We start from the raw sequence: 20617 nt of genomic DNA on the forward strand, positions 1-20617 counted from the left end.
ATGACTTTCCTAAGGGCAAAATTTATTTATCCACAACACTAAATTATGTCATGGGTAACAAAAAAAAAAAAAAACATTGTACATGTAGAATTTTTTTTTTTAAACATGTATGACATACATCCCACAATAAACCTTTCTCTTTGCAACATTGAACTGCTCCATCAAACATTTCGTCAGGCCGTATTTATACTTAAACCCATAATCTAAGAGCCTCTTTGATGAATTTCAAAGTCTTTTATAAGCTTTAATCTCCTTAAAACGTCTGTAATAAAATAAAAAGTTCAACTATTTAATCCAGTAGAAGCTTTGACATTAAATGCAATCAAAAAAGAGAATTGAATTTGATGGAAATTAAATAGAATAACATATATCCTAACATAATCCTAAGATCATAGTCGCCATTATAATCACATTTGTATATAAATGAACTACAATGAATTAACACAGCATAAATACCTCATTTCCTTATCTCTGAAGCAACAAAAGTAATCTGGAAGAAAAACCACGAATTGTATTTCTGTTTTCCAAATTCTAGAGAGAGAGAGCGTATTTTCTTTCTTGCGTTTTTGAGAGTGACAGTCTACTTCTAAAAGAAAGAACTTTTTCTTTTATATGTAGCGGTTAAAGAGAAACTACATTTGGCAGTTTCATTTCACACACGTCGCTTAGGGTAACCCATCATGGGTGTACCCTTATCCAACAGAATTAATAGAAACTCACTCTGCAGATGGTAGTTCGAATTCTAGGTATTTGGCTGAGAAATATTCAAACATTTCATTAATTATCAATTCTGAGTGATGAAGAAATATACATTTTCTTCGAATTAGGATATTCAAAAAGGAAGATTTGTACAAACACTCCATCATCGACAGACACCATATTATATGATCTCGATTCCCTATATACATAAAACTATTCACATTATTGTTTTGAAGCTTGGATAATCAATCATAATTAAAACATTAAATGAACAAAGGGAGACATACTCAATATCATAGTGAGAAAATGTAAACGGATGAGGGCATAGTAGGGCAAATGAAGGGTCCAACAACCAGGGGAAGAACCAAAGACACAAGATTTTAAGCCATGTTTTTCTGCATATTCCAAGGCTGTCTTTTCTGTTGTAATCTTACAAATTTCAATATTGGTCCACATATTCTTCATCCAATGTATCGCCGCCTTTGTCATTATAAGCTATTGTGGCGACACTAGAAGTGTAAACAACTCGTTTCACTGTCTTGGAATTCAAGCATGCCTTTAAAATGCCTAACAAAATCCTTCAACCGCACGTTTGGTCACTACTAATTTCTTCTCCCTCTTTGTCATCATAAATAGGGTGAGCTATGTGAAACACTCTCACGCAACCTTCGATAGCTGCGTCGAAACTTTCTGGATCGCTGAGATCTGCATTGAAATTTTTTACCTTCATTGATGCTCCTGCTGACTTTGTGATATAGCTGATGTTTTTTTTGCCTTCTGGAGAAAATATCATATTACATACTTTATTATTTAACAAGAATTATGGCACAAAATAAGATCAATTTACAGGACGTGAAAGCTTTTACGGTAATATTATGAAACAAAATTTAAAAAAAAAATTGTCATTCAAAGAAAATAAATTGAATTTGTCTAACAAAAATTCATTTTCTTTACAATACAGGTTATAATGCTCATATTAATGTGAATCTGTGATTTATATTTGTATTTTAAAAAGTTGAAGACTTTATTGTTTTTATTATTATTTCTAGGATGATCTTGTTAAAACGATAAATCAGCGGATGACAAATTCATATTATCAAGACTTTTACGATAATCTGTAAAGTGTGTGATTGGTTGTCACATAAATTATGATATTAGGTAGGAAAAGTTAATAATCATGTCAATGATCAAGAAACTTAGACATATAAATACTAATATACATAAATATGTACGGTCAAATTAAGAATTGAATTGAGTGGTTACTGTCCTGATTGGTTAAGTAACTGCAATTAGTACAATCAAAGTCTGAAGCAGTCAAGATTGAAAAAGTATGATACTATAATCACTCAATAAATTTCCAAGAAATCACAGGACCTTGACAGTTGTATTTACTTATCCTTGTATTATACATATAATATATAGAAATTTCTCAGAAGAGATTTCAACTGTAGATTCTAAACTGGATAGAATACACATATAATACGCATAGTATAATATAAAATCCCAAATTTTTTTCTCCTATTTTCTTATTATACTTTTACTCATTTTCTATTGCCATCCATATCATCTTTCATCTTCTCCGCTCTTTTTTCTCCTATCTTTCTTTCTTTCCTTATTCTCCCTTTTTCATTAATAACAACCTTTGAACAATGGTGGGTCCTGAGCTATACTGAAGAACAAGTGTTTCTGATGAAGAAGAAACATGTAAGTTTGGTTAGAATGGTAACTAGTTTGGCATAATGTATTTCATTGACGCTGCACAAGTGGGGAAGAAAATTAAGATGCCCTCTCTAATTTTCATTGAACTGCATTGATACACAAACAAATAAAAAAAAAAAAAAAAAAAAAGATGCTGATATATTTGTGGTTCGGGAAATAGTTTGCCATTGCAGGGGATTCTAAAATTAATTAAAATTATTGCAAAAATAAAATATGAAAATTGAAAAGAGAGTTAATTATAAAAACTAAATATTAAGAGAGTGAACAATATCTAGATTTTTTGATGCTATCATCTTGTTCAATTGAACACCACCATCATGTGACTACGTGCCTCGTATATTCATCTGTTTCCTTAATACATAAAACTATTCAGATTAGTTGTTTGCAAAGTGGATGATTATTAATTAATAATAATTAAACATTAAAGGAAACAAGAGGAAGACATATCAATATCATAGTTAGAAAACTGTAAAAGGATCGAGGGCATAGTAGGGCAAATGAAGGTGTCAACAACCAAGGAGAAAGAAGCAAAGTACGAGGATTTAAGCCATGTTCATCTGCATATTCCAAGGCCTGTCTTATTCTGTTAGTATCTTGAGAAACCAAATACGACATGATTAATTACCAATGTTTCTACAAATTTCAACATCGGCGATCCACTATTCTATCCAATGTATCGCCGCCGCCCTGTCATTATAAGCTATTGAGGAGACACTACAGACATGACTTCAAAATGGCTAACAAAATCCTTCGACCGACCCACGTTTTGTCACTATTAATTCTTTCTCCTCTTTTGTCATCATACATAGGATGAGCTATGTGAAGTGAAACACCCCCACGCAACCTTCGATGCGCTTCGTCAAAACTTTCTGGATCGCTGAGATCTGCATTGAATTTTTACCTCTCTGATGATCCTGCTGACTTTGTGATATAGCTGATGTCTTTTTTGTCCTCTCGGAGAAAATATCATTTTACATAATTTATATTTAACAAGAATTATGGCACAAACAAGATTTATTTACCAGGATGTGAAAAACTTTTACGCTAAGATTATGAACCAAATTTAAATGGTAAGTCAAATTAATTATTAATTTTGTCATTCAAGAAAATTAAATGAATGAATTGTCTAACAAAAAATCATTTTTCTTTGCAATATATTGTGAAGTGCAAATGGAATGCAAATAATATGTTCCTTAACTCGTGAAACAAATTATGTTTTCTTACTTTAGGAGATTTTAGATGTTATCATAATATTAGAGTTTCCTATTATACAGCTTAATTTTGTATAAATCATAATCATTGAATTCATTAAATTATCTCCTTGAGTGAGTAACTATTGCTCATAATTTGAGATGGTACAGAGCTTCACAGGTTGATCAGCTTTCGTTCAACTAGATTTTTTTTCGTCCTTGCATTCAAATAGATACTCGATGTAGTACAATACTCCAACTAGTCTCTCTTTCGAGGTTCCCTAAATTCAAATAAATACTCGGCTAGGTTCTAATGGCGACAAACACCAAAGCCAAACTGATAATCACCAACATTGATCTTTTATGCAAGCTTGTGGTCATGAGGGGGATGTGAAGTGCAAGATGGAATGCACAATAATACTGTTCCTTAATGTGAAACAAATTGTGTTTTCTTATTCTAAGAGGTTTTAGATGTTGTTACAATATTATTGTTTTTTACTTATATAGTTTAATTTTTGTATAAATAGGAATATTAATTCAATTTAATCAATTCAATGACAATTAATTCAGTAAATTATCTCCTTGAGTCTCATTTATCATAATTTTGACATATATGTGAGTCTCATTTGCTCATAATCCGGACATATATGTTTAGAGGCTGAGGACCCTTTACGTTTTATAAGGCTATATTATTGTGAATCCTGTGATTGTTATTTGTATTCTAAAAAGTGAAAACTTTACCGTTTTTTATATTATTTTGAGATGATCTTGTCAAACGATATTCAACGAATGACATGTAGTTTGTAAAGGTATGACTATGACCTGGTCGTCAAGAGATTATAATATTTGATACGAGAAGTTAATAATCATGTCAATGATCAAGAAACTTAGACCTACATAAATAATATGATTCAAATTAAGAATTGAATGAGTGGTGAAGTGTCCAACTGGTTAAGATAGTAACTGCAATTAAGTTTGTAACAGTCAAGATAAAAGTATATAATATAATCAGTCAATAAGTTTCCAGAAATCACAGGACTTAGAGAGGTATATTTTCTTATTATCGTTTTATAAATAGATTATACAAAATATTCTCAAAGATTTCACTGTAGATTCTAAAATGAGATAGAACACACAATAATACGCATAGTATTATATCATGTATCAAACTTATTACTAGAGAAGCCTTTTTCCTTGCAGCAATTGATTGCCCTCCATCGACATTATCTACTCCATACTTAAATTGCGAAACAGTATAATCATTTCTGATGATACCCTGGGTACTGTATATAACCTCTAATCTCTGCACTTACTGCCAAAACAAAGAAATATATCGTTAACAATTTTGTTTTAATTCTGATTATCAAAAGATGATATATATGAGTAGAAAGTATGAAGAAAATGAAAACGGAATTAAACTCACTCTAATTGGAATCGGATATCAGCGGTATAGCAGAAAGAAATTGAGACATTTGTCAATTTGTAGTGGTGTGAAGAACAAAATATAACCTCCCTTTCACACTGCGACATTCAGGGAATATATGTGCCCTAGCCACGTCATCAACAGCACCAAAATGAATGAGAAGAAGGACTTAATTCTCCTTTTACCGTAATTGTCATTAATTGAAAGAGGACGTTCAGAAAATCAGAACTGAAAGTTCTGCTACTCTAAAACTGTGCCAAATGAAAAAAGAGAACTGACGTACCCAGGACCATAGCAGCACGGGCGTACTGAGCAGGAAACTTGGGACAAAAATGAAGGGAACAACAAAAAGGAGGATCAAGGTCACAAGATCCAATCCGTGTCTTCTGCGAATTCAAGAGCTTGCCTTGTCAGTTAATGTCTTAGATAACATGTAAGAGTCTCGGTACCATGGATTTTCTAATGAAATCTACATCACTCCATAATGTCTCATCCACTTATCAACATTTTTTCATTAAACATAACAGCCGATGCAATGAAGTGTAAAACAACTCGCTTCACTGTTGGCTTTCAACATGCCTTCAAGATGCAATAGTTCCGTTGACTCTTTTTTGTCACAAATTCGTCAGGTTCTCATACCTTCAAAATCAATAGGTGTAGCACTAAAGAACACCACTGCACCTCAATCGCTGCTCAAAACTATCTGGGTCGCTCAGATCCGCCATCAAGATTTGGAGCTTCTCAGATGCCCCCGGCAGATTTCTGAGAAGCTAAGATCTCTATTGTGTTCTGGCTCATTTAGCAAAAGTGCTAATCAGCATAATAAACTTGGCTAAATGAAAGTGAATAAGCCAACGCAGAGTGACATTTTGGAGGGGAAAACTGATAATAAAATAAACCATACCAGAGGCAGCTCTGACAGTGGTCCGGACCGAATAACCATGTTCAAGAGCTTCATGATCAACCATGAAGCTAAGAATCCAGTTCCACGGTGTTACACCAAACAGTTCTCGTTACCTCACTCCATCTCGCTCTTAATTTCCTCTCTCAAATAATTTTATTTTTAAGGCTTCTCCAATCCCGGTTTCTCTATTATATTCTGGTAGCCAAACTTTTGGAGGCAAGTAAATAATTTCGGCTTCGTAATCTATGCTATTTGGACCCATATCTACCAACCAAACCTCAAACTTTCACGAACGTCTAATGAGTGACTTCGTGTGTCGAACAGCAGGGAACGAGCAGCAAAAGTTTTTCATCTGTAAAAAAATAACTGTCGAATCAGCCATTAATTGAAAATCACACCAAGGTCTTCCCGTAAAAATACATTGAAAATTATTTTCTACGTTACCCAAATGGAACTTCTAGATATAACTATTAAAAGATAGAGAGAGATGTCAATGATCAATTATAATTAAGCCATGTCATGAACATATAGAATTGATGGGCAAGAAGTATTATTATAAGCAGCGATCCAGCGTGAAATTGGGCACTTAGAGTGATTTGAGTGTAAATATTAAACACATCTGAAGCAGCTTCAGTGGGTCAACGAGTAACTTTAATAATTACCCAATTTATCTACAATAATATTTCAAAAAATACTACTAAAAGTAGATAAACAAACACACCCCAATATATAAACGTTTTATAAATAAAAAAAAACTACCAACCACCCACAAGTTACCAAATTCGGCCACACTGCTAAAATCTGCACGGAATTGAACGTTACGGCACTGACCGGCACGATTGTGGCTTTCCAGTCAATCATACCACGGATATGGCGAAGAAAAAGGCCGATCTGGGCCGTCAATGGCCGGCCACGATATGAACGTCAATGTCTTATAGATCTACGGGGAGTGGCCAAAAATTTAAATTGGCGCCTATTACGGGACCAACCTTGGTGGATGCTAGTTGGTGACGATTGTGGCTAACGGTCGTGTCAGGATCGGCAAACCATGAATGGGTAAGGTGTTTGTCAATTTATAAATTTTTGTTGGGGGTGTTTTTTTTAATTAACAACTTAGAGGATTTAAAATAGTTCTTAATTTAGGATATGATTTGAAAATAAGGAAACCAACGCACGTTGATTGGGAATAGGGATAGAATAGTGGTGAAAGGAAAACAAATGCAGTCTATTTTAAGGAGATGCATGATCAATCTAGGCACTACAAATCCTGTTCCAACATCCACATGGTAACACAAATCCTGTTCTTAATTTGTCTTCCATCTGCCAATTCTATCTCCAAGAGAATGGAATAGCGTATAATCTTAGTCTTTTCTGATTCCCCGCATTAATTGGTAGCCAGCCCTTTTGGATGAGTGTTAATTTGTGGTTGTTAATTATAATTTGGTCCCGTATTATCATTTTTTACGCACACACCACTATCACAACTTTTACTGTTATACTGATTTTGCTAAGGGAAAATTTATTTATCCAAACACTAAATATGGTATGGTCAAAAGAAATATTGTACAGTACAATTTTTACGAAGAAAATGTATGAAATACATCTACAGTAACCTTTTTGCAGCACTGACAATGCTCCATCAAAACATTGCGTAGGCCCGTATTAAACTTAAACCACAATCTAACCGCTTCTTTGATGAAATTTCAAGTTTTTTATAAGCTTTAATCTCCTTCAAACGTCTGCAATAAAATAAAAGTTAACCCTTTAATCCAGTATAAGCTTTGACATTAAATGGGAAAAAAAAAAAAAAGAGAATGAATTAATAGAAACTCACTCTGCGGATGGTAGTTCAAATTCTGGGATTTGGTGAGAAATACTCGAACATTTCATAATTGTCAATTTGACTGAGAACAAAATATAACTTCCCTTCGAATTAGGATCTTCAAGAAGGAAGATTTTGCAGACCAACATCATCGATGTGGCACCTATATGAAAAATATTATATTCATCATGTTTCCTATAATAAAAACTATTCAGATTATTTTTGAAACTTGGATATAATATAATAAAACATTAAATGAACAAAGAGAGGACTATACCCAATATCAGAGTGAGAAAAATGTAACGATGAGGGCTATAGGGCAAATGAAGGGTCAAACAACCAGGGAAGAACCAAAGATACAAGAGTTTAAGCCATGTTTTTCTGCATATTCAAGGCTGTTTTTCTGTTGTAATCTTGAACATGACAGCTTTTATCAATGTTTCTACAAAATTCAACATCGCCACATAGTCTCATCCCAATGTATCGCCGCCGCCTTGTCATTTAAACTATGTGGCGACACTAGAAGTGTAAACAACTCGTTTCACTGTTTGGAATTCAAACATGCCTTTAAAATGCCTAACAATCCTTCAACGCACGTTTTGTCACTATTTCTCTCCCTCTTTGTCATCATCATAGGGTGAGCTATGTGAAACAATCCACGCAACCTTCAAGCTGCGTCGAAACTTTCTGGATCGCTGAGATCTGCATTGAAAATTTTCAGTTCTCGATGCTCCGCTGACTTTGTGATAAGCTGATGTCTTTTTTGCCTTCTGGAGAAATCAGTCATAGATTATATTTAAAAATATGGATTTTTTTTTTTTTTGGCACAAAATAAGAACAATAATTGAAGATGAACAGTATTACTATTATCGGAAGATGAATTGAACACAATGATTGTTCAATATCATCATTAAGATGAATAGTGTTTATCATTATGTGAATGATGGTTTTTTCAGTAATCAAGTAAACACAATCATAGGAAGCCTAAATAAACTACATTCAGTGATATTGGTGGGCCTAGGGGGCTTGAAGGAGTGAAGCCTGGGGTTCTGCAAAAATAGAACGTTCAGTTCAGCTGACCCACCCGAGCTTGTTTCCTTTTGACAAATGACAGGATGGAGAGCTATTACGCAAGGATATACAAAATTTAAATGGTAAGTCGAAAATAATTATTGAGGAAAAAATTTAATTGGCTAACAAAAAAATCATTTCTTTACCAATAAAGTTTTAGAAGGCAAGGACCTGTACGGTTTATAAGGCTCATAGTATTGTGAATGTGATTGTGTTCGTATTCTAAAAGTTAAAAACTTTATCGTTTTAAACTATTATTCTAAAGTGATCTGTCATTCAAACGATAATTTCGCAGATAGCATGTTCGTATTACTCATGACTCTTACGATAGTTCGTAAAGTGTATGACCTGGTGTAAGAGATTATGATATTTAAAACGAGAACGTTTATCTTAGCATGGATTTTAATCATAACTACAGTTCTTCTACATCTGGAAAATAGATAGATGAACCAAAATTTAGCCTCTAAATTAACTGAGAAGATCCAAAAAGTGAAAAAAGAAACTTAGCTATTACATAAATATGCGATATCTGTAAGTAAGTAAAATTTCAACTTACTTTAGCCAACATAAAAAAAAAAATTAATAAAATAAAATAAAATTTCATTTACCTCAGACTTGACTTGGAGGAAGGGAGAATTTTTCATCAAAACTTCAATTTAAAAAAAAAAAAAAAAAAAAAAAAAAAGCATACTGGGCTGATCTAGTCGTGGCGTGGACGAGTAACCGTACTGGAGAAGCTCATCACCAGCCAGGATGCTACATATCCAGTTGCACACAGTTACACAAACGTGCCTTTATCTTCTTCTTCCATTCTCTCTTTCTTTTCGTTCCCCTCTCCCTTCTTCTCTCTCTCATCTTTGTCTGCGTGTGTGCTTGCGTTTAACATTGTCTTTCTTAAATAAGCCACAGTTTGCATGAGTAAGGGTAATGCAAATTTTATATTTTCATTACAGGGACATCCGATTAACTTTATTAAGTTGAGTCCTTTATTTAATTGTCTAATATTAAACTATAATCAAAGTATACACATATGTACGTATACTCTTTGACAACTGTTTCACAACCGTCCTTCTCTTTTCTCAAGTATACTCTAAAATTTATACAACTAGGCCTACAAAACGAGTCGAGCGCGACCCCAAAACCCATCGGGTTCGAGTTCGAGTTCGATCGTGAAAATTTGATAGAGTTTGAGTTGTAGAGCCTAGGAAAAACCATGTGTATTCGAGTTTGGTAATGACAGGTGTCAAGTTGGTTCGAGTTCGGTTCGTTTGTTATTCTGAGTCGTGTTCGAGGTTCGAGGAGGAGCTTGAATTTGTGCTCACATCAAAGTTTGAATTTGAGCTCAAATAATTGCTCGAATTTTATTACACTCAACTGTAAATGCATCATTTTATTCACATTCAGTTTTTAAAATCAATTTCCATAAAGCTCCAAAGTTATAGAATGCATGATCAATTTAAAATCAATATAGAACCTGATTGCAATTGCATGATCAAATCAAAATAAACAATGTAATCAAGTACTTAGCAGCACTATAAAACAAGCTGAAAATTGCTCCTAGCAGCTCTCATATCAAATGTATATAACACAAGTTACACAAGTATACAAGTAAAACTTCCTGCTTTATGTAAATCTCGTTGTTTCTCCTTGTCCGTGTGTATATATACAAAATCAGATGTCTTAGTACACAAAAATAACAAACTTAGATCATGTCTTATCTTAAGGAGTATAAAACTAGAAGGCAGTTGGATGCAATTGCAAATGGTAAAAAATAACTTCATCAGTTTGCCCCTCAACCTGTAGCAAATTAAATACTATTATAGGACAATATCCCACCATTTATCCACCAAAACAACAAATAAAATGGCAACATTTGAGTTTTTCATCTCCCATATGAATCAATTAAACCAAGCACACAATTACGTACTATAAAAACTAAACAACTCAAAAAAAAAATTACAATGATTTGTAATATAATGAGAATTGACTTGTTCAACTTTAAAATTATTTACTTGACTGTTCGGATTTGATTTATATTTTAATAAATTAAACCCATTTATGCTACATATCTATGAAATCATATATATATATATATATATAATATATATATATATCTATATATTATATATATATATAGAAGTGGGACCGAATGTCTAACATTTTATCGGAGCACTCAACAATTAGATGAAGTAAGATGTAATTGAACCTAGTCCCAACTGATTATGAAAGATAGGGGATAGTTGTGTACGGTGTGAAATGTCACTCAACAATTAAGATGAAACAAGATCAAGAATAACCAATCTCTTTATGATTATGATAAATAGATTATTTTACAAATTCGTTACTAGGTAAGAATTTTTATACATATACTTAAGAAATGAGCGTTGAGCAATATATGTACAGTTGTACATCATATAATGTATTATTTTCTACTTAATGTACATAACCTTGCTCATTAACGCGCGTGAATTTTAGAGCTCAAAAGCTTATTCAATGTCCCACCGAGCTTGAACTGTTCGAGAGCTAGGAGCTCGAAAAACTTGTTAACTATTTGTGAATTTTACATGTTCGCGAACCTTTCGAGTTGAGTTACTACCATGTTCGATACATAATTCGAAAATTACTCAAATATTCGAGTTCGAGTTCGATTCGACAAATTTTGAGTGGATACGGAATGCAGTCAAGCAGAGCATCGAACTGTGTCGGTTGATTGCAGGTGTTAACACAACTCTCAGTCTCAAATACGACACTGTTCTTTGTGAAGTGCCAGGAATATCTTCAAAAAATTATGGCATACAGTGGCACCAAATATACGAAATATTATGCTAAATGTGTTTTTATATTTTAATTTTTTGAGTTGCTTAATTAAATTACCAATTACGTTGACAAGTTAATTATCATTACAGCAAATAATAATTATATAAGTGAAAGTTATAGTACAACCTATATTATATACTTGCCCATATCTGCTGTCTTTTCCGTTCATATTAATTGATACGTTGACTAATAGGCTCCTTAAATATTGATCTCATGTACCTTGATTGTTATTCTTGAGTGGGCGACAATGGCTGCCATTTTGGGTGAAGACTGTTAAGAATAAAGAAAAGCCATTAGCCATAGACTTAAATCCAGTTAAAGAACTAATTGGATAGAGCGCTAAAAAATTTAAGGGACCAGAAACGAGGGCGGGTTGCTCTAGGGTGGCTGAGGCTGACAGCTGTGGGCCAAATCTTTGCTGCCCTTGGGCATATGCAAAGGGAACATGATTCATTCTTTGTTAGTAATATTCGATTTATTATTACGAGTAAGTTAAAATCTACTCTTTGATAACAGAGGACAGCTAGAATCCACTTGTTTAGGGCAAATATTTGGGATACGTCTAAATCAAGATTCAAGTAGATCGAGCTGTCTGTAAATGTAATGAGAGAGACTTTGAAAAATCCTAAAGAACGGTTTTTCATTCGTGACTTTAATGTGTGGTGCGTATTACGGTTTTTCATTCGTTGACTTTAATGTTATGCGTATTACGGTTTTTCATTCTGTAAAATGGTCAGATATGATTAATTATACGAAAAACATTATTCGAGAACAGCCGAGCTAGCAATTAAAGCTTTAGCCTACTCCAAATGCTATGCAAATAGATTATATCAATTGGAGAAATGATGTGTATCAATAACCTTTAAAGGAGGACAATATAGGTAATTAATATCCAATCAAAAATAATCTTAAATTTTAAATAATCATATCTTATTTCTTATTTTTTTTTTCTCTTCTCTCTTTGCGTCTATCTCTCTAGTCTCTTCCTCTCTCTTCTTCTCTCGTTCTCTTTCTGTCCTTACTTCTCCCCTTTTCCCTTGGTAATTGGTGAGAACGACATTGGAATGTGGTGGGAGGGAGGGTGAGGGTGACGGAAACGCATCGACGCAACGGGGAGGGGCGGGAGGGTGAGGGCTTGCAGTTGGGCAAACCACTGCCGACGGCCGCCCACTGCAGCCAATGAGAGAAAATTCTAGGGGTGAGCGTGTTAGGGTACCCTGCATTTTCCGGGGGAACTGTACCACGGAACCGACAATACAGGTTTCCAAAAAAAGACGAATCGGAACCGGAACAACAGCACAGTGCAAAGTTCTTCAATTCAAGAATTCGGAGTACCTAAACATGCAAGGTTAAAAATAACAAAATCAACTGCCCCCCTATGTTAAAAAAGTCAATTAACATTAATTAAGGATTAATCAATAAATTGTACACCTGGAAAAATTAGTATATCTATTTACATGTATAGTGTCCATATATAATATAAGCTGATATTACTACTAAGTTAATCAAATAATTGAATTAATAATCATTACAATTATATACGGTACCATATATATTATTATATACATAAAATTACAATGTCATATATGTCATAAGACCAATTAAAACTCTTTAATTGAAGATTAATATTAAACATACTAAGTAATTAATTTACTGATAAATCACAATATACTAATTATATAACAATAAATTTCAATAATAATTATATTAATGTTATAATTGTCAATTGGGATTGATAATTATAATCAAATATAATTATAATATAGACTAAGTAAATAGTAGTATAATTAATATAATTGTCATCGGTTAATAATGTAATGTAATGTATATATTAATTACATTGATTCTACTACAATATAAATTGTAATGTTATAATTAATTAAAGTATTATGACATAATATTAATGTTATAATGTCGATCATATATAAGGTAATTAATTAAATGTATAATTTTAATTGAGTAATATTGTAATATGTACATGACGTTTAATTAATTAGTAATTAATACATAAGATTTATAAGGTATATGTTATAATTAATAAATATCATTATAATAATATTGCAATTAGATTATGATAAATTAGTTAACTTACTAATGTTGTAATAATACAAACTCATAATCACATTAAGTAATCATTTAATTATGTAATTTATAGTAATTATTGATAATATACTATAATAGTTATAATGTAAGTTAAATGAATTAAGTAATCATATTAAAATCTAGTAATTTATATATAATTAATAAATTTCAAATCATTATTAATCTACTAATGGTTATTAAGTGAAGTTATAATTGATTACAGAATCTTAAATAAATGTAATAATAAATTACTTAATTAAGTATGTCAACCAGCCTTATAAAGTACACACACTTCTATAATTAAATGTTTAAATTCTACAATAAGTAATATGTAATACTATGTAACATATAATTGTTAAGTACGTTAATGATCATAACTAATTATGTATGCAGTAACACCTACACTTATCGCTACCTGTAAGTGCAAAATAATTAATTTAAATTAAATTATGGTAATAGTTAATAGTAATGCTTTAATTAAATGTTTATAAGGTATGTTTAAACTTAACCTTCTAATTCTATAAATTAAGTATGTGCAATGTTAATGTAGTAATTAGTAATTTCATAATGTTATAAAATCCTAATATCATAACTCATAAATCAATTAGTTCACCCATAATCTAATTATTAAGTTATATTAATTATATAGTCATATATAATAGTATAATAGGTAATGTTATAATGACATAAGTAATCTACTATAATCTAATTTAATACTATACTATATTAAATTTCACACTCATTTGATTTCATATATAATGTTTAGAATAGAATGGTTATAACTGATTAAGTAACATATATAAATATATATACACCGCCGTAATGTGTAAGTAATTAAATTTCTGAACGTTTAATTAAGAATGTATAATATAGTATGTAACATATTAATGTTATAATGTAATGTCTATAAATCAACTAATTTAATTATGTAAACATTTAACTATAATGCTATAATTAAGTAACGTGATCAAAATATAAATGTATATATAAACTATTATAATTATTGAGTAATGTATTTAACTATACTGTAATGCTTAATTAATGTTGATATGAATTTCAGGGTAATGTTATATAATAAATTCTTATCATTTATTAAGTATTGTGCTAATGTTATGTAGTACATTAGTAATGACTGAACGTTTACACTAAATATTAGTGAACTCATAATCAATTAAGTATTATTTAATTATATAATGTTATATTAAATTTATATGACTTCTTTATAATAGTATATATGTAATGTATAATGAATTAAGAAATCATACTGTATACCTAATCTATAATGTAATATTATATTAATCGCAAATTGAAACATCAGTGATAATATACTAATGTTTATCATAGATGTCCGCAAATTGATTAAGGACTCAATTATAAATATATAAAGAATGTTATAATTAATTAAATTTTTAAGTCGTTAATTAAGTAGTAAAATAATAACTCTAGTAAAATCGTAAATTATTAATGTTTATCATGTAATGTATAATGCATAATTAATTATGTATCATTAACATATAAGGCTAAATTAAGTAAGTGGATCATTAATATAATGTAATATATAATTATTATAATAATTGAGTAATTATGTAACTATATGGTAATGCTTAAGTAAGTTTAGAATGAAATGTTTATAACGGTAATGTATAATTAATTAAATTTCTTATCATGAATTAAGTATTGCTAATGTTGATGTAGTAAATAGTAATTACTAAATTTATAATATACTGACATAATCAATAAGTAAGTATGAACCTATGTAATGTTAGATTATTATATATCATACTATAAAGTAATGTGTATAGGAATTAATAGGAAGTAATTCTACTATAAAGTTTTTAAATATCTTCTAATTAATTGAAAATTTTAATCATGTAATTAAAGTTGTACTAATGTTATATAACAATGTTATAATGGTAAAATTATACTATAAATCTATAACGTAATGCTATAATTAATTAAATTTCTAATTATAAGTCAATTAATTAACTATTTAATTATGTTATAACTTATAAGTCAATTAATTAAGTAGTAATCAATTAATGTAATGCTATAATTAATTATACTATAAATCAATTAAGTAATGTTATAAAATTATAATTAATTAAGTAATCATTTAACTATAATGTAATGTTATAATTGATTAAGTATGATATTTAACTAGTAATTAAATTTATTAATGTTTATCAATTTATCATATATAATTAATTAATTACTAATTTATTATAGATATACTTAGAACTTGATAATTGAAGTAAATAACTAAATATATTATTACTCAATCAAATATACTATTTTATTCAAAAATAATTCTTTTAATAACATTAAAAATGTAAAACACTTTTAATTGGATCATAATTCCAATTATTCACTTAATTGATCAAAACTTTAATATTAATGTATTATAATATATTAAAGCTTTTAATATGGTGTAATTTATATGTAATAAGTATAATTGTATTCGTATATTTATTTAATTAGGTTATTCTAAAAATTTAACTTTTTCTATTTTAAATTTTTTTATATGTAAAATAATAGAAACTCCCCCATTATTTACATTTCACAAATATTTCATTATAGTCCAGGTTCCAAAATAGGTTCTAAACAGGTTCAAAAAACAGGTTCCAAAACAGGTTTCAAACAGGTTCCAAAATAAGTTCCAAAGCAGGTTCCAAATAGGTTCCAAAACAGGTTCCAAACAGGTTCTAAAACAGGTTTCAAAGCAGGTTCCAAATAAGTTCCAAAACAGGTTCCAAATAGGTTCTAAACAGGTTCCAAAACAGGTTCCAAACCGGGTACCCCCTACAGGTTCCAAATAGGGTACCCTTTTTACAGGTTCCGATTCCGGTTCCGGTTCCTCCACATGCAAGAACCGGAACTGGAACCGCAAAGTACCGGTTTCAATAAATTGGAACCGGAACCTACCCGCACAGTGCGGGTTCTGGGTAGGTTCCGGTTCTACCCGCTACCCGTTCTCACCCATAGAAAATTCTCTCCAAAAGTTTTTTCCTCTTCAGTTTTTTAATTTTTTTTTTCAAATTTTTATAATTTTTTACAATTTGGGTTGGAAGTGTTTGAAATTTGTGGCGGTGGTGATGGCTGTATTTGGTGGTTCTGGTGGCGAGTTTGGAGAGCGTCGGAATTGCACCCGGCCGAGACAAGAACAATTTCATTTTTCTGTTCATAGGTTTCAGCAATGGGTTTTATGGGTTTGATTTTTGATATTTTTTTTCTTCTTCTCTTGTGCTTATTATGACTATGATTGTTTAGTTGAGATGTAAGATGAATTTGATTATGGAGTTGAGATGGAGGATGAATTTTGAATGTGGTGTTAAAATGGGGGATGAATTTCAATTGTGTTTGAATTTATGGGAGGTGATTTTTTTCAGGGGATTCTGGATGAATCTGGGTTAGAATTTGAATTAATGGGAGTTGATAGTTTCTTCAAATCTTGGTTGAATGAAAGATTGCAGTAGTCATTCACTCGAATAGTTTATGAGCATCCTCTTAAGCATCTGTAAAAGAGCTGCGATTCCGATTTCACCAAACGTCTCCTTCATCTGCAACTTTCACTACATATTCTATAAAAGTCTACATCCTCCAAGGAGCTTCGGAAAGAAATTCAGACATTTCAAGCAGGGATATTTCATTCGATGAACAAATATACCTCCCTTTTGCGTTGGGATATTCAAGAAGGAAAATATGAGCGCTAGCCACATCATCTATGTGTACCGAATTTGATTTTATAATAGATTTATACCAACGCTGATCACCTGCAAATAATATAACCATTCATAATTATACATATAATTATAATTAATGGTAATTAGAATGATGGATACTTAATAAAGAGTTTCAATTTTGCACTAAATAAAGTTTAGCAAACAATATATATGTATACCTAAGATCAGACACATTGCCATGTAATCTGAAGAAGGAAAAGCAGGACAAATGAATGGACCGATGACGGAAAAAGGGACCACACTCACAAGATCCAAGCCGTTCTTATCTGGCAGCCCTTGTCTTAGCGGCCACATAAGAAATTCCAATTAATGGACCGCTGACCGAAAAAGGGGCCACACTCACAAGATCCAAGCCGTTCTTATCAGGCAGCCCTTGTCTTAGCGGCCACATAAGAAATTCCAATTAGATTTAGACTTATGGTGATGATGACAGATCTAGATGCATAACAGGTGAGTTCTCAAAGGTATTGTTCGAGTTCTCAGAGATATTGTTCGCTTTAAGCCCTAAGACCTGTATGATTTTATCCTTAATCTCCTAAATCTCCCAAAGGGGTAACGGGCTTGGGAGTAGCCTAAACCCTCTTTCTAGCATCAATTGTTGATGTATGCAGGATCTAAACACATGATACATGAGTTCTCAGAGATATTGTCCATTTTGGATTCTGAGGCCCGCATGGTTTTGTTTTAAAAAGAAGCCTCTATATGGTGAGGACGTTCTTGTGCTAAATAAGCGACTAAGACCCTCGTCTCCTAATCGATGTGAGACTTTGACACCAACACCTTCTATAGAACTCTCTGTCACTTTGTGAACTCTCGTCCACAATCTCTTGATCATTGTCGCTGAAAATGACTACAGATGCACTAAATGTGTAACTATAAACGAGTTATTTCACTATATTTTAATTCACTCCCACGTTGAGATTGTGAAAGAAAGTTTGTGAGAAGAGGTTATGGATATAACATTACTCTTTGGGTGCGTTTGGTTCAGGGAATGTTGGATTACTGAAATTTTATTTTACCTTAAAGATTACTAGAAATCTTTAGGAAAATGTGTTTGGTTAGTTGGTGGGTATGTTTTATTAAAATGTTTGGTTAGGGAGAATAAATTGGTGGGTATATTACTTAAATTACTAAATTGCCCTCTTTTTAAATATTAATATAATATTTTTTTTATTATTAATTTTTGAATAATTCTTTTAACCCCCAATATTTCAGATTTAGCTAAAACACCCCACTTATATAAAACTTTAATTTATGACAAAATCACCCCCATCCCCTGCTGCTGCATGTCGCCACCGCAAACCACCACCAAAAGTCTCTGAAAGTCATCGTAAGTAGCTGATCGTGACCACGAGGCTCCAGCCGTTTCTAGCCTGATATGGCCATTTTCGGCCATCAATATAGTCGAAAACGACCATATCGAAGCCTCCCGGAACCTCCCAGCGAATCTCAGTCATTTTTAGGGACTCCAACGGTGGTCCGTGGTGGTTGGCCCGCTGTCGATGGTGGTGGCTGGGTGACGATGGTAGTCTGTAATTTGTTTTAAATATAAGAGCATTATTGTCCAAAAGCTTAATTAAACAAGGGTAAAATTGAAATGAAATATTAATGAAATTTATTTTAAAATAGAGGCATTATACTTGACAACCAAACATGATAATTAAGTAATATAAGATGACATAACCCTAGTAATCTTTCATTACCTCCAACCGAACGCCCCCTTTCAATATTCCTAAGGTTCAATATAAGATGACATAACTCTCTGGTTTGTCTAGATATGCAGTAAAGATATGCAGTCTCTCTGTTGCTCCCGGTAGGTTCGTCAGGTAGTTGATGTCTCTTTTATGTTCTACTCAATAAAGCATGAGTTCAGATTCAATGTCTATAAACAAGTAGGCTTTTAATTTTTGACTATAAACAGAGGGTTACAATATTAAAACTTAATGTGAAATGAAAAGGAAATATTTCCTATGCGTGTTCATTTTTACTACTACCATAAATTTGAAAGTATGCTTGGATACATAATAAGTCTTATCCTTTCTAATTTTTTTTCCAAAACGGAAATGATGTTGATTGTATAACTTTGACTATATATAGAGGCTAAACTTACAACTTCAGGTTGAATGGAATGAAAATATTTTCTATGAACATTTATTAATTGCAGTTTACTTTGATTAATTTGCATGGAAAATCAAAATTGAGAAGTCAACGGTCAACAATTATGTTTTTTTTTTTTTTTGGCCTCAATTGTCAAGTAAGAATTTCATTTTACCTGGGTCAGATCTGATGGTGGTTCGGACTGTGTATTCATGTTGAAGAAGCCTCATAATCAGCCATGACGCAATGAAAACAGTTCCACCAGTAACACAAACTACACCTTTCTCCACTGTCATGGAATTTCTTGTTAAGAAAATAAGCAATAAATTGCGATACCCAATTGATCTCGGAGGAATTGGGTAAGTCAAATAGGTAAAATGTGTGCATAAATACTAATAATCAGCGAGAAATAGATTCAAGTGCTAAGAAAGAAAAATCAAAGACGAATTTTAAAGTGGTTCGGCTAATTAGAATCAAACATATGTCCATTGTTCTTACAATAATAGTCTATCCTCTCAAAATTTTTCAACACTTTTACAATGATTTTTCAGGCGTTTTTATAATATGAAATTAGAATGGATAAATTTTAGGGATAACAGACATGATTTTTTGAAGCTAATCTCATGCTCCATGATGACAATAATCTGATAAAACAGTAAAGAGTGTTTCGATGATATTCTTCTTGATTTTAGGACAACTCGCTCCAATTTGATCGCCGCTCTACTATATCCCCCGAGTTACAGCTCACTTTAAAATATTGCTTATTTCGAACTGATCACACATTCTCGTACAACATAACTTTTTAATGAAGATCATATAGGTTTGGTGGTAGATTAGAGAGCAATTTAAAAGGTTAAAGTGACTCCCAATACTAATAATTTATGTTTTGTCATTGAAGTCCAGATTAATTAATTCTATAGTTAAAACAGACAAATTCTATCAGTAAAATTTATTCAGAAGCATAATTTATCGATCGAAACAAATTAAAAGAAGAATGAATGGGAAGAGTTACTACTGACTACATTTGTTTGTTTTGCGTTGGCCGTCAGATCC

The 20617-nt window shown here is 31.7% G+C and overlaps 1 pseudogene; it reads right to left on the reverse strand.

Moving 5' to 3' along the window:
- Positions 1-992: 992 nt before the first annotated feature.
- LOC116144298 lies at positions 993-19860 on the reverse strand (annotated as a pseudogene).
- Positions 19861-20617: the final 757 nt, after the last annotated feature.

This window comes from Pistacia vera, unplaced genomic scaffold, assembly GCF_008641045.1.
Source record: "Pistacia vera cultivar Batoury unplaced genomic scaffold, PisVer_v2 Contig440, whole genome shotgun sequence".
Classification (NCBI taxonomy): domain Eukaryota; kingdom Viridiplantae; phylum Streptophyta; class Magnoliopsida; order Sapindales; family Anacardiaceae; genus Pistacia; species Pistacia vera.